This window comes from Trachurus trachurus, assembly GCF_905171665.1.
Source record: "Trachurus trachurus genome assembly, chromosome: 12".
NCBI classification, from domain to species: Eukaryota; Metazoa; Chordata; class Actinopteri; order Carangiformes; family Carangidae; genus Trachurus; species Trachurus trachurus.
In genome coordinates, this window is record NC_139908.1 from 1,010,679 (window position 1) to 1,028,904 (window position 18,226).

General features: G+C 41.9%; 3 protein-coding genes across 3 annotated transcripts in view; 2 read left to right on the forward strand and 1 right to left on the reverse strand.

Annotated features, from left to right (window-relative positions):
* Window positions 1-18,226, forward strand: part of sec14l7 (SEC14-like lipid binding 7) — a 251,691-nt gene that overhangs the window by 109,964 nt on the left and 123,501 nt on the right. The gene's annotated exons all lie outside the window — the stretch shown is intronic.
* il1b (interleukin 1, beta) overlaps window positions 1-18,226 on the forward strand; it is a 43,583-nt gene that overhangs the window by 8,015 nt on the left and 17,342 nt on the right. The gene's annotated exons all lie outside the window — the stretch shown is intronic.
* purbb (purine-rich element binding protein Bb) overlaps window positions 9,113-18,226 on the reverse strand; it is a 77,286-nt gene continuing 68,172 nt past the window's right edge. The window contains exon 3 of the mRNA XM_083983666.1: window positions 9,113-9,130. The gene's annotated coding sequence lies outside the window, so the exon portion shown is untranslated. The remainder of the gene's footprint in view (window positions 9,131-18,226) is intronic.

Genomic DNA, 18,226 nt, shown 5'->3' on the forward strand with positions numbered 1-18,226 from the left:
CTGCCTAGCAACGGTTGCCAGGCGCCGTGATCTGGGGGCCTACGTCATACAACTGACGTCCAGTTCGTCTGTTTTCCACTTCATCTCGACCTTCGATTGCCAAGGTAAGCACGTCACTGCATAGCAACGGTTGCTACGGCCTTGATCTCAGGCCTGCGTCACAACTGACGTCACAATCGTAGGTTTAAATCCCTTGAATTTCCTTTGATCTGTTAGTTTTTGAAGAAGTCAGTCTACAGAGAGGCAGCCACGTTCAGAAGCTCGTCCATCACAGTTCAGTTTGTCGATCATAAAACAGCTCGTTTGTCCGCAAAACAACTCGTTTATCACAAAACAAGTTGTTTTCAAAACAAGTTGTTGATCACAAAACAAATTGTTGTTCGCAAAACAAGTTGTTGAACACAAAACAACTCGTTTATCACAAAACTCGTCGATCTCAAAACAAGAAGAATCGAAGAATGGATGTAACAAAAACAGACCGGTGGGTCACAAGAGAAGATGTGCGTCGACTCATCTCCTCCTCTTTTACAAGAGTGACGAAGCACCAGTGGACAGACATACTGTTTGGTGAATCCATCAACTTTGCCATGAAAACCCTGTGTGCCGAGCAGCTTTTGGCGTTCATCACAGGCGTTTCAGAAGCCGCGTTGACAGATCTGACTTTCTCTAACAACTGGTCAGACAAGTGCATCAAATCCGCGGTGCTCAGCATTCTCACCGAGAGCTGTGGCAACATTGTGGACCAGGAGGATCGAAAGGAATGTAGCAGTGTAAAACTCTTGACTAATATGATCGTCAAAGAGGTCACAGAAAGAGTAAAGTCTGCCCGCTCCAACGACAACGACTCTGAAAAACTTGTTCCAACTCATGTAATCGCCCCCGGCACGCTCGATAACATGGTCCAACATGTCGACAAAATTTTGTCCGACTGCTCAATCAACATTGCGAAGGAGTTTCGTCTACCTTTGAAGAAGACGGAAAAAACAAGCAAAGCCACGTACACGTTTACAATCACTCAGAAGCTGCAAGAGATTTTGGGCAGGGAGGTCAATGAAATCACAGAACCTCTAATTGCAAATCTGCCGGTCGTGAAGCAGAAGCTGCTGCGATCTGCCTCTACTCAGGAGATAAACATTGCTGTACGCGATATAGTTAAATCAATTATTGGCATTGATGTGAACCCAATTCCCAAGAAGAAGTTTAAAGCGTGCTTGGAACCGCTTACGCAGCGCATCGAGGCCACTCTTGGAAAGCAGTTTGTCAAAGCAGCGATACATCTCACAGTGGCAGAGGTAAAGGCCAACTATAACAAAACCAAAGTTGAAAGCACGCACTCGGTGCAGCTGCTCATAGCCAGTGTTGACTTGCTGCTACAGAAAACGGTTAGTTCCAGTGGTGCCAAGGGTTATAATGTGTTTTGGACGCTGAAGCAACTCTCCAGTGGAAATATTCTCAAATTCACGCAAGATCTTTGTGACCTGCTCTACAAGCACCTCACGGGTCAGGAGATGCGCAGAGGTGCTCTGATGCAGATGATTAAAAAGATCGCCAAGAAGCCGTCCATCCGCCAGTCGCACATCAACCTGTACGCCGACATACAGAACAGAGTACAGAGCTGCTTGGGACTGATGAGTTGGTGGCTCACCACGCAGTCTAACATCCACACGACTAGGGCGATCGACGCTCTGAAGGGGCGCATGTCTGTGCACAGACCACAGTCCCAAACGCATGACGCCAAGGAGGAAGAAGAGGAGGAGGAGGAGGAAGAGGAAAAGGAGGAAGAGCCAGTAACATCTGCAGACTCTATTTCAGTGGCTCCCCCATCGTCACCAAGGAAACAGAGTAAGAGGAGCGGTTTAGAGCCGCCGCCATCGTCACCAGAGGACTCGCTGTCTCCAGAGGAAGACGAAAACAACGACTCAGAATCTGAGGCAACAGGCGAAGAAAATGTTTACGTGGAACCCCTAGAGTTACCAGAAGACACAGATTCAGAAGACGATTACGAAGACGATTACGAAGAACCTCTGCAAAGACAACGAGAGTACGAGTCGCTGAACTTCCTGACCATACCCGAGGAAACGGAGGAAGAAGTCGAGGCTGCTTTGAACGGGCCCAAGATGGAATCCAAAAGAACACGGTCCCCAAAGGTACGACCTGTGGCAAAGACTACCGAGTCTGCCCCAATGGACCGCACTTCATCACAAAGAACACAAGCTTCAAAGGTTGTGTTTCCCTCAATGGAGCCAACACAGACCCCAGTGGTTGCATTTGAGGAGGATGACCCTGACACAACAAGCTCAGTGTCTCCCTGGACTGGGCCCAAGTTTGTAGAGACAACACAGTACCCAATGAGTACGTTTGAGGAGGAAGAATTTTACACATTGAGCGCAGAGTCTACCTCAATGGACCCTGAGGTTTTAGAGACAACACTGACCCCAGTGTTTGTGTTTGAGGAGGAAGACCCTTACACAACAAGTGCAGAGTCTACCACAGTGGACCCTGAGTTTTTAGAGACAACACTGACCTCAGTGGTTGCATTTGAGGAGGAAGAAGCTTACACAACAAGCTCAGTGTCTCCCTGGACTGGGCCCAAGTTTTTAGAGACAACAATGACCCCAGTGTTTGTGTTTGAGGAGGATGACCCTTACCCAACAAGCGTAGAGTCTATCTCAATGGAGGCCGAGTTTTTAGAGACAACACTGACCCCAGTGGTTGCGTTTGAGGAGGAAGAACCTTTGGTCACAGTTACAAAGTCTGCTTCAATGGACCTAATTTCATCAGAAAGGCAAAGGTTTGAAGAGGCAAAGTGTCCCTCAGTGGAGCCAACACTGACCGCAGTGGTTGCATTTGAGGAGGATGACCCTTACACAACAAGTGCAGAGTCTACCTCAATGGACCCTGGGTTTTTAGAGACAACACTGACCTCAGTGGTTTCATTTGAGGAGGAAGAAGCTTACGCAACAAGCTCAGTGTCTCCCTGGACTGGGCCCAAGTTTTTAGAGACAACACTGACCCCAGTGGTTGTGTTTGAGGAGGAAGAACCTTTGGACCTCACTTCATCAGAAAGAAGAGGAAGAGGAAAAGAGGAAAAGTTTCCCTCAGTGGAGCCAACACTGACCCCAGTGGTTGCATTTGAGGAGGATGACCCTTACACAACAAGTGCAGAGTCTACCTCAATGGACCCTGAGTTTTTAAAGACAACACAGAGTCCAGTGGTTGCATTTGAGGAGGAAGACCCTTACACAACAAGTGCAGAGTCTACCTCAATGGAGCCCGAGATTTTAGAGACAACACAGAGTCCAGTGGTTGCGTTTGAAGAGGAAGAACCTTACACATCAAGCGCTGAGTCTACCTCAATGGAGCCCGAGGTTTTAGAGACAACACTGACCCCAGTGGTTGCGTTTGAGGAGGAAGAACCTATGGTCACAGTTACAAAGTCTGCTTTGATGGACCTCACTTCATCAGTACAAACACAAACCCCAAAAGATTTGTTTAGGGTGGTAGTATCTATGAAAACAGGGCCGGTATCTTTTTCAGTCCGCGTGGAAAATAGGGATGAAAAGATGGAGGCTGTACGGACACTTGTGCAGCAGATCGTCATGAAGACATGGAAGAAATCAAAGGTGCCCTTTCCCACCAGAGACTCAGAGAGCGCAGTGGACTATCTTTTCGAAAAAATATGGCCTGAGGTCGAGGACATTGATTTTGGAACCACCCAAACAAAAGCTGAAAAACTAGGCAAGGCCATTTTCAAGGACCTGTGTCTGAAATGGGACTGTGTTGTGAATTTGCTGGTTTCTATGAGACTGAGAGAACCAGAAGTTGAAGAATCTATTCTCTCCTCCTTTAAACTCAATCTGACAAATCCAAGACAGTCCCGCATCTCCAGGTTCTTCTCGTCGATCGGCAAATCCATCACCAGAATCTTTGGATAGGAATCAGCTTGGTGCCATTCAGGGGTAATGTAACATTCAGCCCAGTGAGCTTTTTAGATTGTGAGTGTTTTTGAATATCTGACCTCACAGCTGGAAGGTGAGGGCTGAATTTGTTGTTTGTGTGCTATTCTCAATAGCTGTGTCCGAAATCACTCATTCACTATATAGTGGACTACATAGTGAGCTCCCTTTCAGACACTACTTCACCGCACAGTTAATTGCGATCCACGATCCGTGACTGCAATGTTGGCTACTTTCTCCTTCTCTTTCTCCTTCTCCTTCTTCCTCTCTTCGGGTGCCCAGGTCATTGCCATGTTGCAGTTGTCATTTTGGTTCTGCCTTATCATGTGACCACCAGTCATCTATCTTGATTCTTCCATCTTTTCCACTTCATTTCTTTGCTCGGTGGCCTCATGTCAGCTCTTTCTAGAAGTTCTTCTGTCCAAATGTGTAGTCAGTATTAATATACCCTATATAGTGAGTAGTGAATGAGTGCGTGATTTCGGACACAGCCAATGTCTTTTTTGCCCAGTGAGCCTTTTAGATTTTGAGTGTTTTTGACTACGGCTACATGAGGTTTTCTCCGGGTACTCCGGTTCTCTCCCACAATTTTTCTCAAAAAAAAAAGAAAAGAAAAAAAAGGGAACATCTACAGCGGTCTGACCTCACAGCTTGAAGGCGAGGGTTCACGTGGCATCTTTAGTATCATTTTTGCCGTGACAGAGAGGATAACACACAGCAACACAACATCCTGAGACAAATGAAGCACCAGCCTTTATTAATGTCACTATTATCACCTATGGTGGCATGGGTTTACTCCGGGTGCTCCGGTTTCTCCCACATTGTTCAACACACATAACATGACTATAATAGAAATAAATAAATACATTAAAAAAAAGCTTATTCTCCCAGCTATGTGTGTACTTTGGTTTGAGGCACTGTTCTCCTGCAAAACATCAGGAAGCAGCTATGTGATACTAGTTAATGTTGGAAAAGGTAACACTGCCACCTGCTGCACATGTGGAGCAGCTTCACAAAGATGATGTGGTACAAACAAACAATGGCAGGTTAAAAAACAGGTGGAAAAAAGGTTTCATATTTAAATAAAAATAGGTGGAGTAATACAACATTAAGTTACAACATTAAGTTACAAGACTTTACTTCTCAGTATCTTGTTTCATTGAAGTTGTCAAATAAATATGATGAAATCAATAGCCCAATATACAGTATACCTCCTTAATTCACACAAAATATCATATCTTATCTTTTCTGAGGGTAAATGTACTTTCACCCATATCCTGTACAATAACTGAGTCTTCAGTATACGGATTTAAAGGTTGTTCAACAACCAGGTAAAAACTCCTGAATCCTGAATGCATGAGTGAAAACATATGGCGTGTGTCTATTGCTAATATATTGCATATTAGCATATTTGATATGCTAATATCAAAAAAAGAAAACAATTTTATAAACCATCGGTGCCACACAAAAGACAACAACTAATCCTCCATTGTCTCACTGCTCATGGTTGAGCGAGCACCAGTGTTTGCTAATGTTAGCATCTTATGTAAGTAACTAGAAACTATTGAGAGTGAGAAGTCACGTGCCGATTTGGTCTGATCTGGGCGGGGTTTGAGCAGCCGGTCGGCCATGATGGAAGGAGACGCTATCGGTTGCCAGGGGCAACGTCATCAGAACATCACATCAAATCACTACTGATTTACGACTATTCCTAATTCCAGTTTGAGATATCTACAGTTTGATTCTGACTAGTCATAATTCCAGTTCAAGATATATTTAATTCACTTCAATTAAAGATATCTACATGTCCCTTTTCAGATATCTGTAATTAAGTTTTGACTAGGAGAAATGACGTTGTAGATATCTGTAACTGGAATTAGTACTAGTGGTAATTCAGTTACAGATATCTGTAATTCACATAGTGGATATCTGCAACTGAATTGTAGATATCTGTAATGACAAACCCCATACACATGAATGGTTAAAGTGACGTCATTTGTCCTCGGAAGAACGTAGTTGTGGATCTGAAATGTTCTTTTTGACAAGAGGCAAAACTGAATTACAGATATCTTGAAAAAAAAAATCCAGCTATTCAAAATGTAGTTACGACCAGTCAGAAAGACGTTGTTGATATCTACAATGTTAATTCCTACCAGGAACTCCTGCAGTGGAAACGCGTGTTAATTTATAACAAAGGTCTCATAATTAACATCATTCAGACAGTGTGACAGTCTGATTCGACAGTATGGAAATATAGATAATAAGAATATTAAACAAGCTCCATAGTTATCTGGTGATATTTACATTAACACAGTGAGTTTGAGGTGTTTCTGTTGCCTTGTGACTTCGACAGATTATTTAAGGCCTTTGATTTTTTTTTTTTTTTTTTTTTTTACAGTTGTTTCCTTTAGATGATGAACTGAGCAGAAACACAATACTTCGTACATTTAAAAGCTTTTATTAGCCTGCATGTGCACAATGAATGTTGGGATGTGTCGGTCCACGGAGGAAACACCCGGGGTATTACATGTCCATGTGCATGTACCTTAAATTAGCAGCAGCACTTAGTTATGTGCTTTATTTATAGCACATATACCCCACACACACACACACACACACACACACACACACACACACACACACACACACACATACAGACACACATACAGATACACTATGCCGGTACAATCGTGTCATATTACGTGCGCACCTATCAACTGGACGTGTCACACCCGCGTGCTTTGACGCCTGTGCAGCAGACAGCGCCTGACGTGTAATGTAGTTTCCTCATTGACTTATAATGGCCCCCGTTCACGCGCACGTTCACGCGTGATGACTGCTGCACGCCGGTAATCACACTACGCGTAGTGACCACGTGTAACATTCATGAGTTTTTTAGCGAGCGCACGCATTAACGCTCGCGTGAAGCTGATTGAACATTTTTGTCAGGCGCTCACGCGTACGCGGAAACGACGTGCGCAAACTGTGTCACGCGTTATGGGGTGAAATCAAAGTCAAAACAACCGGAAAGACGCGCAGCGACTTGTGTGTGCACGCATGGTTACTTTGTTACGCGTGCGTGCGTTGTTACGCGCAGGTTGTATTTCACGCGTGACAAAAGCTGCGTACGTATGAAGCAGCGTGTGCACGTCTGTCAGTCACTGTTTGACAAATTATGTTACGCGTTCACACGTACGTGCAGTCGCAGATTTTGTTGCTGCGCAGCAGGAAGTTGATCTGCACCGTGCGCACCACTCCGCGTAACTTGAACGTGGTGTAGTTGGCCTTTTCATTTTAGTCAACCAGGGGAGGCAGCAGTGAGCCAGACTTTGCCTGCCGGACGAAAAGAAGAAGAAGCAGAAGGAGGAGAAAAAGGAGAAGGAAAAGGAGAAAGGAAAAGACCCATGAGATAATTATATTATAGACAGGAGGAGGCTCAGTGATGTCATGTCTTTTTATGCTCCATGGTTGACACTGATTCTGCATTGATATTTCAATTTCAACCTTCCTGATGGCTCGACAGTTTTGTTACAGTACCTATATAATTATTAATAAAGTGTAAAAAAATAAAAAATAAAAAAACTCGGCCGGGAGTGTGTTGCAGCCTCTGTGCAGCTATTCAGGTGCACAAACCTCGCACATCTCCAGCTGTCTTTTTTTTTTTTAACAACTTTATTGACAACAAGAGTATACACAGGACTGAATACAGTTAGATGAATTAAGTGTATACAACATTAATACACAACCAAACAATCATAAATACGCCAGGGGATGACAGCAAGACAGAAAAAACATAAACTTAAATAAATAATTTGTAAAGCTTACAAAGATCATACGTTTTAACAGCTTTTTTATTCTCACAATCACAGAGGGAGGAGATATATTGACCAACATATGCAGACCAAGAAGTTTGGCTTCTTACCAGAAAATTTAGACTTATGTATATAAAATTTGGATAAAATAATTCACAAATTAATCATATAAAACTGAGAATTTAGTTTTTTATCATATTCAGTGTAGCCAAACAAAACATTTTTCCAGCATAAATTAAATAGGGGATAAATATGATCAACATCTCCGACTCCCAGCAGTTGTCAATGAACTGATTACGTGCGGGGGGCGTGGTTAACTTACAAATGTTTGTATTCATTTGTGTCTGCAGGCCATGTGTAAAAGCAAAGTAAAAGAAACAGAAACAGAACTCTTTCGTTTTTCTGTTTCAAAACCAAACAAAAAAACAACGTTGTTATTCTGTTTTAAAACAAAAACAGAATAACGTGGGAAATTAAGTCTTTGACTTTTTTATTGTTTTGTTATTATGATATTTGGAAACTTCGCTCCACAGCGGCCAGGTCCCGGAGCAACTCTCTCCACACCCCCCGCTTGCGTCCTTACACGTGGTCACTACGCGTAGTGTGATTACCGGCGTGCAGCAGTCATCACGCGTGAACGTGCGCGTGAACGGGGGCCATTATAAGTCAATGAGGAAACTACATTACACGTCAGGGGGAGCGTGCCTATGTTCCCTCAGCCCTATGTTCCCACAGCCCTATGTTCCCTCAGCCCTATGTTCCCTCTGGACTCTCTCTACCTATCTGGACTCTGTCTATCTGGCTTGTCTAGCCTCTACCTGGTCTTTTTACTAAACTTAACCAACTCTTTTCTTCATTGCCTAAACCCAACCAATGGTGGGACCAAAGGGCAGTGGGAATAGGGCCTAATTTTCAGTGACAACAAAAGTTAGAAATGAGGGAACATAGGGCTGAGGGAACATAGGGCCTAATTTTCAGTGACGACAAAAGTTAGAAATGAGGGAACATAGGGCTGAGGGAACATAGGGCTGTGGGAACATAGGGATGACCCCACGTCGGGCGCTGTCTGCTGCACAGGCGTCAAAGCACGCGGGTGTGACACGTCCAGTTGATAGGTGCGCACGTAATATGACACGATTGTACCGGCATACACAGACACACACACACACACACACACACACACACACACACACACACACACACACACACACACACACACAGAAATGATGCAGTCTTTGTTTTGGTACTTCTACATCATGAACTTTGACTTTTAATCTTATAATTTAGTGTAACTATCTAGTGTATAGTGTAGTCTATCTGTCTCTTTCCTTCTTTTATCTCTTTCTTTCTTTCTCTTTCTTTCTTTCTTTCTTTCTTTCTTTCTTTCTTTCTTTCTTTCTTTCTTTCTTTCTTTCTACCCCTCTCTCTCTCTCTTTTTATAAATCAATCCCCCTCTCTCTGTCTATCTTTATTTCTTTCTTTCTTTCTTTCTACTGTCAGGATGAAAAAACAGGAAAACTGACATTGCGTGTTCGTTTATTCCAAGGGAGGACAAACAACGACGTTCCGGTTAACTATTTATTAAATTGGATCATCAAAGGAAATCAGATACAAAAAACTCTCCTGTTCAGGAAATCGCAGTCTGCAAGCAGTGAGCTGCAACCACCATCCCAAGAGAGCAGGAATTCTCTGTCTTCTGCCTAAAACAAAGGCGTTACATTAATTTTAATAAAATCGCACTACGTGTGTGTGTAATTAATCCTTATTGGTCAGAAACAGGTGGGGAGTGGCTGTGGTTTAGACTTAGCCCTCCCTTCGTTGGTGCCCTCTGGCTGGCACATGTTGGTCCCATCTTCCCAGCACACGAACCTCTGGGCCTGAAACACAACAAACCCTCCCTACACTGACATAACTCTCCATCCCAGGTGTCTGAGGGGTCAGGGCAGATAATACAGACCATTAAAACTCTTCCTCACAATGCTTCATTCAGCGGGCCACAGGCCTCTCATCCTCTCCTCCCTTCGGCCTTGGAGATGTTTTGCTTTCACTGTGGCTCTGTGTGCTCTCAGTTTACCTCTGAATGATCAAACAGGTTACTGGTATTCATTGCATTATGAATTAAGCTGAACACAAATCTATATGGTTTGCTTTAAACTCAGGGGGTTAGTCAAAAATATAAGACACAATAGGTTAGTTAAAACATGAGACTAAACTTTACTACTACTTAAAGTGAACGCATAAACAGGTACAAAGGCAAATGTTTCACACCACGCAGGATTAACTTGTTTAATTGGGTAAAATGAGTAAGTGCTCAGTCTAATAAAACAATCATCAGTGAGATATATTCAGTGTTGATCAGTACTGTCAAAGTGGAGAATTATGTTCAGTGTTAGTTCTGGTGATGAGGTAACTGTGTGCAGCTTTGCAGTCTCCAGTGTAGAGACACAGGTTCAGCTTTATCTCATCAGTCAGTAAAACATTGGTGTTCTGTTTTATTTATTAATCAGTAAGGCACAATATCAACTTCAGTTAGTAAAAGGCAAACATTCAATGTTAAGACAATTTTCACCCTAACGCCTGATTTCCACCGGGGCCGTCAGCGCCGCGGAACGTCAGCGTCGCTGTCACCGTCATCTAACTTCACAACCACACACGTGTATGACTTCACAACAACATTACATCATGAACGTTACCGGTGTTACCAGGCAACGGTCAATTGATCAGAGGGTCGGACTCGGCAGGATGGACAATGAGCGATTGATTGTCGAAGTGGAAAAACACAAAGTGATCTATGACACATCTGATCCTTTTTACAAGGACAATGGAAGAAAGGACAAAGCCTGGTACTTAATTGCAGGAGTTTTGGGAGTGGATGGTGAGTAATAAGTAGTTAAACTATTGCCAAGATGCTACAAATGTGATTCTAAAAACGTAACGTTACAGAAACTACCGTTGAGTATCTGTAAACTGTTTAATTATTTATTAATATAGCACATTACCTATTTCTTACCCTGTCCTGATCATTGAAAGTCACTGAACATTTTTAATGACTTTATAAAATATTTGTTTTCTTTAGAAGTAGCCTAGGCTACTTGACTGAATAACTTTTAAGCTTTTGTACTTGCAACCTTTTGTTTTTATTTTAAACTTTCTGTAAAGAGGAAATACACAGAAGATATTTCACACAGCAGTGGTATTAAAGGTATATACAAATATGTAATACTATTATAAATAGGCTACCTATTGAAAATGTAACTAACTGCCCAGTGTTAAATATTGTTGAAATAGTCAGCTGTGGGGGAAGTGTATCAACTTTCAGTCTCTACCTTTCGTATGCTAATGTAAATTGCTGACAGAGTGGCACTGCATTTACAATGGGGTGTGGCAGTTGACACTACAATTTGTGAAGCAGCAGGCTAATTTTTAAATGTTTTATTTACAATGAATGATGCCACCTTTAGAATAATAGAACAATAAATCTGCAATGAGAATGATAAAAAAAAACAAGATCTGACATCTATTTCAGGTTCAGGTTCAGTTCAGGTTCATTTATTTAGCACAAAAAAAGCGTATAATGCTGTTCAAGGAGGGAACAAAGTCCTAGACGGACTTCTACTAGATTCCACCCCTGTCATTAGCAGACAACATACATGAGCTAAACAAAAACAGAAGACAAAAGATCAAATTTACAAATATATACATTTTTCACGCCTTTAAAAAAAAAAGCTTTTAAATCATCCTGTCCTGCCAGGACACACTGCCTTGTGGGGAGCTGAAATATGTGGAGAAGATCTCCCTCACATGACAGGCCTCTCTTGAGGCCCTGTTTCCTCCCATGTTGCGAACGGGTGGCAGGTTTCTCCCCTGTTGCTCTGCCTCCTCCAGCAACCTCATATTCTCCCTCGGGGCAAGCAGGAAGTTGTGGAGGATGCATGCAGCCACAACGAGGGTGTCCACATGTTGTGGGTGCAGGTTGATCCTGCGATGCAGAACTCTCCACCTGGATGAGAGAATGCCAAAAGCATTCTCAACCACCATCCTTGCCCTTGAAAGTCTGTAGTTAAAAACCCTCTTTTCGTGAGTTCAGTCCAGGGAATGGTCTCATTAGGTATGGCTTAAGTGGAAAGGCTGCATCACCCACCATGACGTGTGGCACATCTCCCAAGTGAGCAGCGCCAGGCAGAGAGGTACTGGGTGGGACATGAAGTGACTTGGTCTCCATTCCTCTCCCCAGAGCTGACCCAGAAAATACACCGCCATCACTGGTCCTTCCAAAGTCCCCCACCTGAATGACCCTGAACTTGTAGTTGGAGTCCACAAGTGCCAACAGCACTATGGAGAAGGTTTTTTTATAATTAAAAAACTGACTGTGGTGGGGCTTGGATGGTCACGTGTTTCCCATCTATTGCTCCCAGACAGTTTGGAAAGTTCCATTTGTTCCAGAAGCCGTCAGCCACTTCCTCCCATGTGTCTTGTGTTGGCCTGGGCAAGAACCTCTCCATCATGGTTTTCGCAATGGCAGCACACACCATGTGGACTGACTTCATGACTGTTGTGTGCCCCAGGCGGTAGCTATATGCCAGACTCAGAAGCGAATCCCCGGAAGCCATGTACCTGTGAGGGAAGAAGCAAATAAATATAAGTTATATGTGAACATTTGATATTCACCTGTGTCTCTCCTTTGTTTCAGCTGATACGTGTAAAGCGCGATGGAAGGTTTTAAGGGATGCTTTTGTGAAAAACAAATATACGGACATCATGTCCTTCCTTTTGCCCTACATCCAACCTAGGAGGTCTGTATCAATTACTTAAACAAAAGTAAATTACATTAAATTATTGAAGCCTCAAACAATACTGATAACAGTAGTGTTGTAAAAAATGTTTCTTCAAAGTGCACTATTAAAGTGGTGAGAACTTGTATATAAAACTGTTATGTTCATATGCAAATTGTTCCTATGTCTATTTTTTTTTCATATAGCTCAAAAAGCAATTTGAGCCAGTCACAGACAGATGAGGAATGGTCAGGTACCCCTCAGTCTTTGTCAGGGTCTGAGGATCATTCCAGCACCCCTGGCATCTCGCAACCCTCTACATCTCTGGCTCCATCAACCCCAGCACCATCTACGTCTAGGTCCCGTAGCCCCAGGGACAGGACATCAACACCGGCTGTTGCAGCGCAGGCGCCCCGTGAAACCAGAAGAGGCCAAATAGTAGGGAGGTTAAGCCCAAAAAATAGGCCTTTGACTTCAAGTCATGATGCAAAGGTCCCCTTTGGCATGGAAGTACCTTAGGGTCATACAAATAAATCTATCCAAAGACACAAGTGAGATCACACTTTATATCCGAAATAAACACATTTTTAAAATGCCTTTTTTTAATTGAGAAAACGCATGTTAAAAGCACATTCCATTTAGAATGTCCATATAAACGCAAGCAGATCCCCTAATGCCTTCAGCTCCTGGATGAGATCTACAGCTTCTGAGACAACATGGAGCTGCTTGTGTGACAGGATATTGGGTTTTATTAATGTAAAAACATTAATAAAACTATACTGAATCACTGATTTGTTGAACATCAGGCGGTGTTCAACAAATATAGCCTAAATGATAAGATGTAATTCATATCACAGTGGTGTCAGGAAAGACCAATTAGCCAAATATTGTGTTTGTCCAAATATAGGCCTACCTATAACTAGTTACTGCTTGTGTGTGTTGATTTAAAAAAGTTGAATTTACATGGTTGACATGTGTTTGACCCATTCTGGGTCATATTAGAAGTCAAAGGAAAAATGTTTTTACTGTTCTCAAATGTAAAAATGGGTCACATTGGACCCTGTACATTATTTAAGGCTTATATAACCTGATACTGAATACATTTTACATTGTGCTCCTAAAGTAAACTAACAAATTTTAGTGTAGAGCGCCCTTAATAAGCAATGTTCAGCGTTTATGTACATATAGGGAAGTTTAGGTTCACAGCTCCCACATAAAGCATATGATTAGGACTGACTTATTTCACCTGCGCAGTATAGCTGGCTAAGATCCTCTCTCAGAGTAATGCTAAGAAACTGGTAAGCTTCATTATTTTGGTAGATTTTTACTTTTGTCAATGCTTGAAAATGCTCATCTTATCTATCTCATGATGTTACAGTATCTTTATTTCTTACTTCAAATTAGCCATAATGGAATGTTGTGACTGGACTTTATGCTTCTTATGTGAGTCCACCCTACAGATTGAAAGGCATTAGATCCCTGTTCATTATTCAAACTGAGAAACAATCCTGAAATATTGCAATCATGTTACAAATAAGCTGTAGATAACATCCAGGAGCTGAAAACATTGTAGTTTGTATGGACATTCTAAATGGAATGTGCTTTTAACATGCGTTTTCTCAATTAAAAAAAGGCATTTTAAAAACATGTTTATTTCGGATATAAAGTGTGATCTCACTTGTGTCTTTGGATAGATTTATTTGTATGACCCTAAGGTACTTCCATGCCAAAGGGGACCTTTGCATCATGACTTGAAGTCAAAAGTCGCTTAACCTCCCTACTAAAAGACCAGGGGCCTCATTTATCATCGTGGATACACCTTTTTTTACGCCATTTTCCCCTCGTTTTGTGCGTACGCACTTTTCTCCGCCAAATTTGGGATCTATCAAGCCAAAACCTGACGGGGAAAAGTGCGGACATTTACACCCATTTTGACCCTGGCGTACGCCTTTTTTGAGGAACAGGAGGAATTGGCGACACCGTTGCTGAGTCAGAGAACTGCAGTGTGAGAGGGAGAGAGGAGCGGAGTACATTTAGAAGAGCACAGAGGATTTTTTAAAGTAATTGTGGTAGTGGTGGACCGTTGATGCTGGCAATCCAACCCGCTCTATAATAACACTAGGCTTTATGTTAATTGATAAACAGAGCGCATTGTGGATTTTGCTTTTTTGATTAGGCTATGTGACGTCCGACAAGGATCAAACCATCCAAGTTTAAAAACACATCGGCAGCAGCGCACACTGATCTGCAGCTACTGAGACTGTTATTATTATGTCACCTGAGTTAACGAGGTGCACGTGAGTTTGGAGCTGACGAGAGGGGAGAATAAAGAGTGAGACAACGCGGCCCTGAGGAGGAACTGTGAAGGACTCAGCTGTAATGGAATATGACCTAAACCGAGTCCAGTAGAGCTGTAACTGTGTAGTGGGAAGGCCTGCAAAGTAATGGTAACTATCGTCCTGCTTCCTACATTGTTTTAACATCTAGGTAAAAAAAAAAAAAAAAAAAAAAAAGATTTTCTGGGATAAACGGGCAGATTATATAAGATTCTTCTTCTTTCTGCTCCCTTTTGTTGAGATTTGGGAGGTTTTTGTTTTTATTGTAGCTTATTAAAATGCAAGATCATTTTTCTGACTGATTTATTGCCCGTGTATCTGCTTTCGGAGAAGCGGAGAAGTTCCGCTTCTTTCCCCCGTCCTCCGCCGGTTGTCTCCGTTGTCACTTTGTTGTCACAAAAGTTGCTGCGCCACAGAGAGCACATGGCTAATTAAATATGCACGTGCTGACCATATAGAGTTGTATATAGGCGTTCCGGGGGTGGAGTAAGAGGTGTGTTCACGTGTGCACCATTCTTGAGTCCTGTGTGATGTATTGCGGAGAGTTGTGCGTACGCACAGTTTGATTGATCTGAAAAAGGTGTAAATATTTAGGGTGTACGCCATTTTCGTCTTTTCGCCGTACGCAAATATTTAGTAGCAGTTTTACACCCTCTTTCATAAATGAGGCCCCAGATGCAGACATTGGGGAGCGACTGATGTCTTTGCTGGAGCAGCCGGTGCTGAAACCTCACATGCCTGATGGGGACCTGGATGAGGCGTACCACTTTGCCTTGAGCATTGTCCCAATGTTGCACAGACTAAATAAGGACAGTAGACAACAGGCAAACATTGAGATCCTGTCACTGTTGCACAACCTTGAAAGAGGCCAGGATCAACAAGCCACTAGACAAAGATCTCACACGTCACAAATTCAACCTCCTCCTCCTCCTAGAGCACCGTTGCCTCCCCCCACTCCAGGACATTTCCGGCCCGTTAACCACCCCCCACAAACAGGGGCATTCACAGAAATGCTGCATTCTGATGAATGTCGCCAGAATTATGCTTTTCTTGTACCTGACCACTAGATGGAGCCCTCCCCCACAGCGCCTCAGCCTGGCATGTGTGTGTGTGTGTGTGTGTGTGTGTAAAACTACTAAAAAAACAGAAACTTTATAAGATGTTTTTTACTTTTTACTATGGTGATATTATTTATAGGAATGCTGCCCCTTCAACTCTGTCACCTCTAGATGTGGTCTATCACTCTGCTCTTAGATTCATTACCGGCGATAGTTACAGCACTCATCATTGTAATCTGTACACAAAAGTAGGTTGGTCTTCCCTGTCAGAAAGACGCAACAATCACTGGCATCTCTTCATCTTTAAAGCCATTACTGAAAAACTCCCACCATACATTACAACACTGTTAGATTTAAATCAAGGTTCATATTCAACTCGCTCCAATGACTGGCTTACTTTTAAAGTCCCCCGGGTACAAACTGAACTTGGTAAATCTGCATTTTGCTATGATGCCCCTGTACTGCCTCCTGGAACCATCTTCAACTCACACTTAAAATTAATGCTCCTCCATCCTATCATCATTATAAAAATATAATCTCAAACCTCTTTACCACAGTCTGTAACTGTTTTTACATTTTGTAATGAATCAGATGTATTTAACTTTTGTAATTGTGTTTTATCCTATGTCCTATATGTGACTTGTGCTGTGCATTGTGTTTTGCTTTGAATATTGCTGTGATCTCGACGACATTGCAAATGAGGGTAAAACCTCAATGTCCTTTCGAGAATAAATAAAGGTTTGAACTTGCAGACAGCTGTGAAACATGTATCTTCCTTGCTGGAGAAAATGTAAGGAATAGATATTCCTCTTTTTTATTGCATTTAATCGAACAGTCATTATTGATGTGTTTAAAAAAAAAAAGCTACTTTTATTTATATAAATGTTCTGCGTGTGAAACATTACAGTGTTGGTCAGGCCTGTTTTGTGTTTTTTCTTGTGTAAGTTAAACCTGCTGAAATGTGGAACTTGACCATAACTAAAATACCCAATGTGCTACTGTGATCTTCAGTTTTACATTTTATTTAAATGACGAGTAAAAACCAGTTTACTTTATTTGACTTGTCCCAAATTCTCTCACATTTTATTAATCTCACTGTTTTGTGTTTTTATTTTTATCTATACATTTTATCATCAACTGTCTTTCTAATGTTTACCTTCACTGTCATTATTTTATTTTACTTTTAAGCAGTTTAAGTTACTTTTTCTTGAAAAATTGCTTAATAAAAAGAAGTTAATCATCATTACTATTGTTATAATTGTCTATAACTCGACTATCATCACTTCCTCTTGTGTTCAACATGGTTTTTCCCCTACGGTGGCCCTGAGGGCTCAACACACTGCAATTTTAGAAAACACACACATGCAAACAGTCAGAAGAAGACTCCAAATACTTAATGTAGTAGCTGTTTCAAAAGTTTCAAATCATAAAATCAAAGGGCGGTGTAGGCGGAGGGGAAAAAAAGTAAGTTTGGTGGTTTATTATACCGGAAGACCAGCAAGAACAAAGCACTAAGAAAATTCCACCGTGCCTCTCCCTCTGACCTCTATTCTATTATACACTTTTCCTTTCTTGGATGGTGTTTTAAGCACTTTTAATTATTGATTATGTGCTATTCTGTGTCTCATGTCTAATATCTAATACTAGACTCCAAGACAGCCCTGCACAATAATTCCTGTGTGCCTGGACTTTGGTTTGGGCACAAATGGCAAATCAATTTAAATCTCAATCTCACAATGGTTTAGAGGAGGAAACATTTGATCATCACAGTGTGTGTGGTACATCACGTTTTCCAAAATAAAAGAAAGTCCTGCCAGGTACAATACACTTAAATATCAGGAGTTTCCACCAAGAAGAAGACTTTGAACGAAAGTAGACCTCGAGTGATGCACTTTGTTGTCATCTCCTCTGCTCTCTTGTGGTTTTCTCTAACAAAGAGGAAGCATGTCATTTGATTTCCTCATTTGATTTTCTTTTACACATAGACACCAACACTACAGCTGGAGTTTCCAGCAGAAGGATGGAAAAGTGTTCATTCAGAGTTTCATATTGTACATGAAAATGTCCCTCTAGGGCCATATTTTTAATTCATAAGTTAACATGTCTAGTTTTTCCTTTTTCCTTCTTGACAATATGGTGGCTATTTTTTTTTTTTATTCTCATGAAATCAGACTGTTATCTCTCTAGCCCCTCCACCATTACAGAACTTTGTAAAGAAAAAATCCTCTAGAATAAACACCAGAGCACTAACTAGAGGTGACATACAGTACAATGGCGCAAGAAATTTGTCTT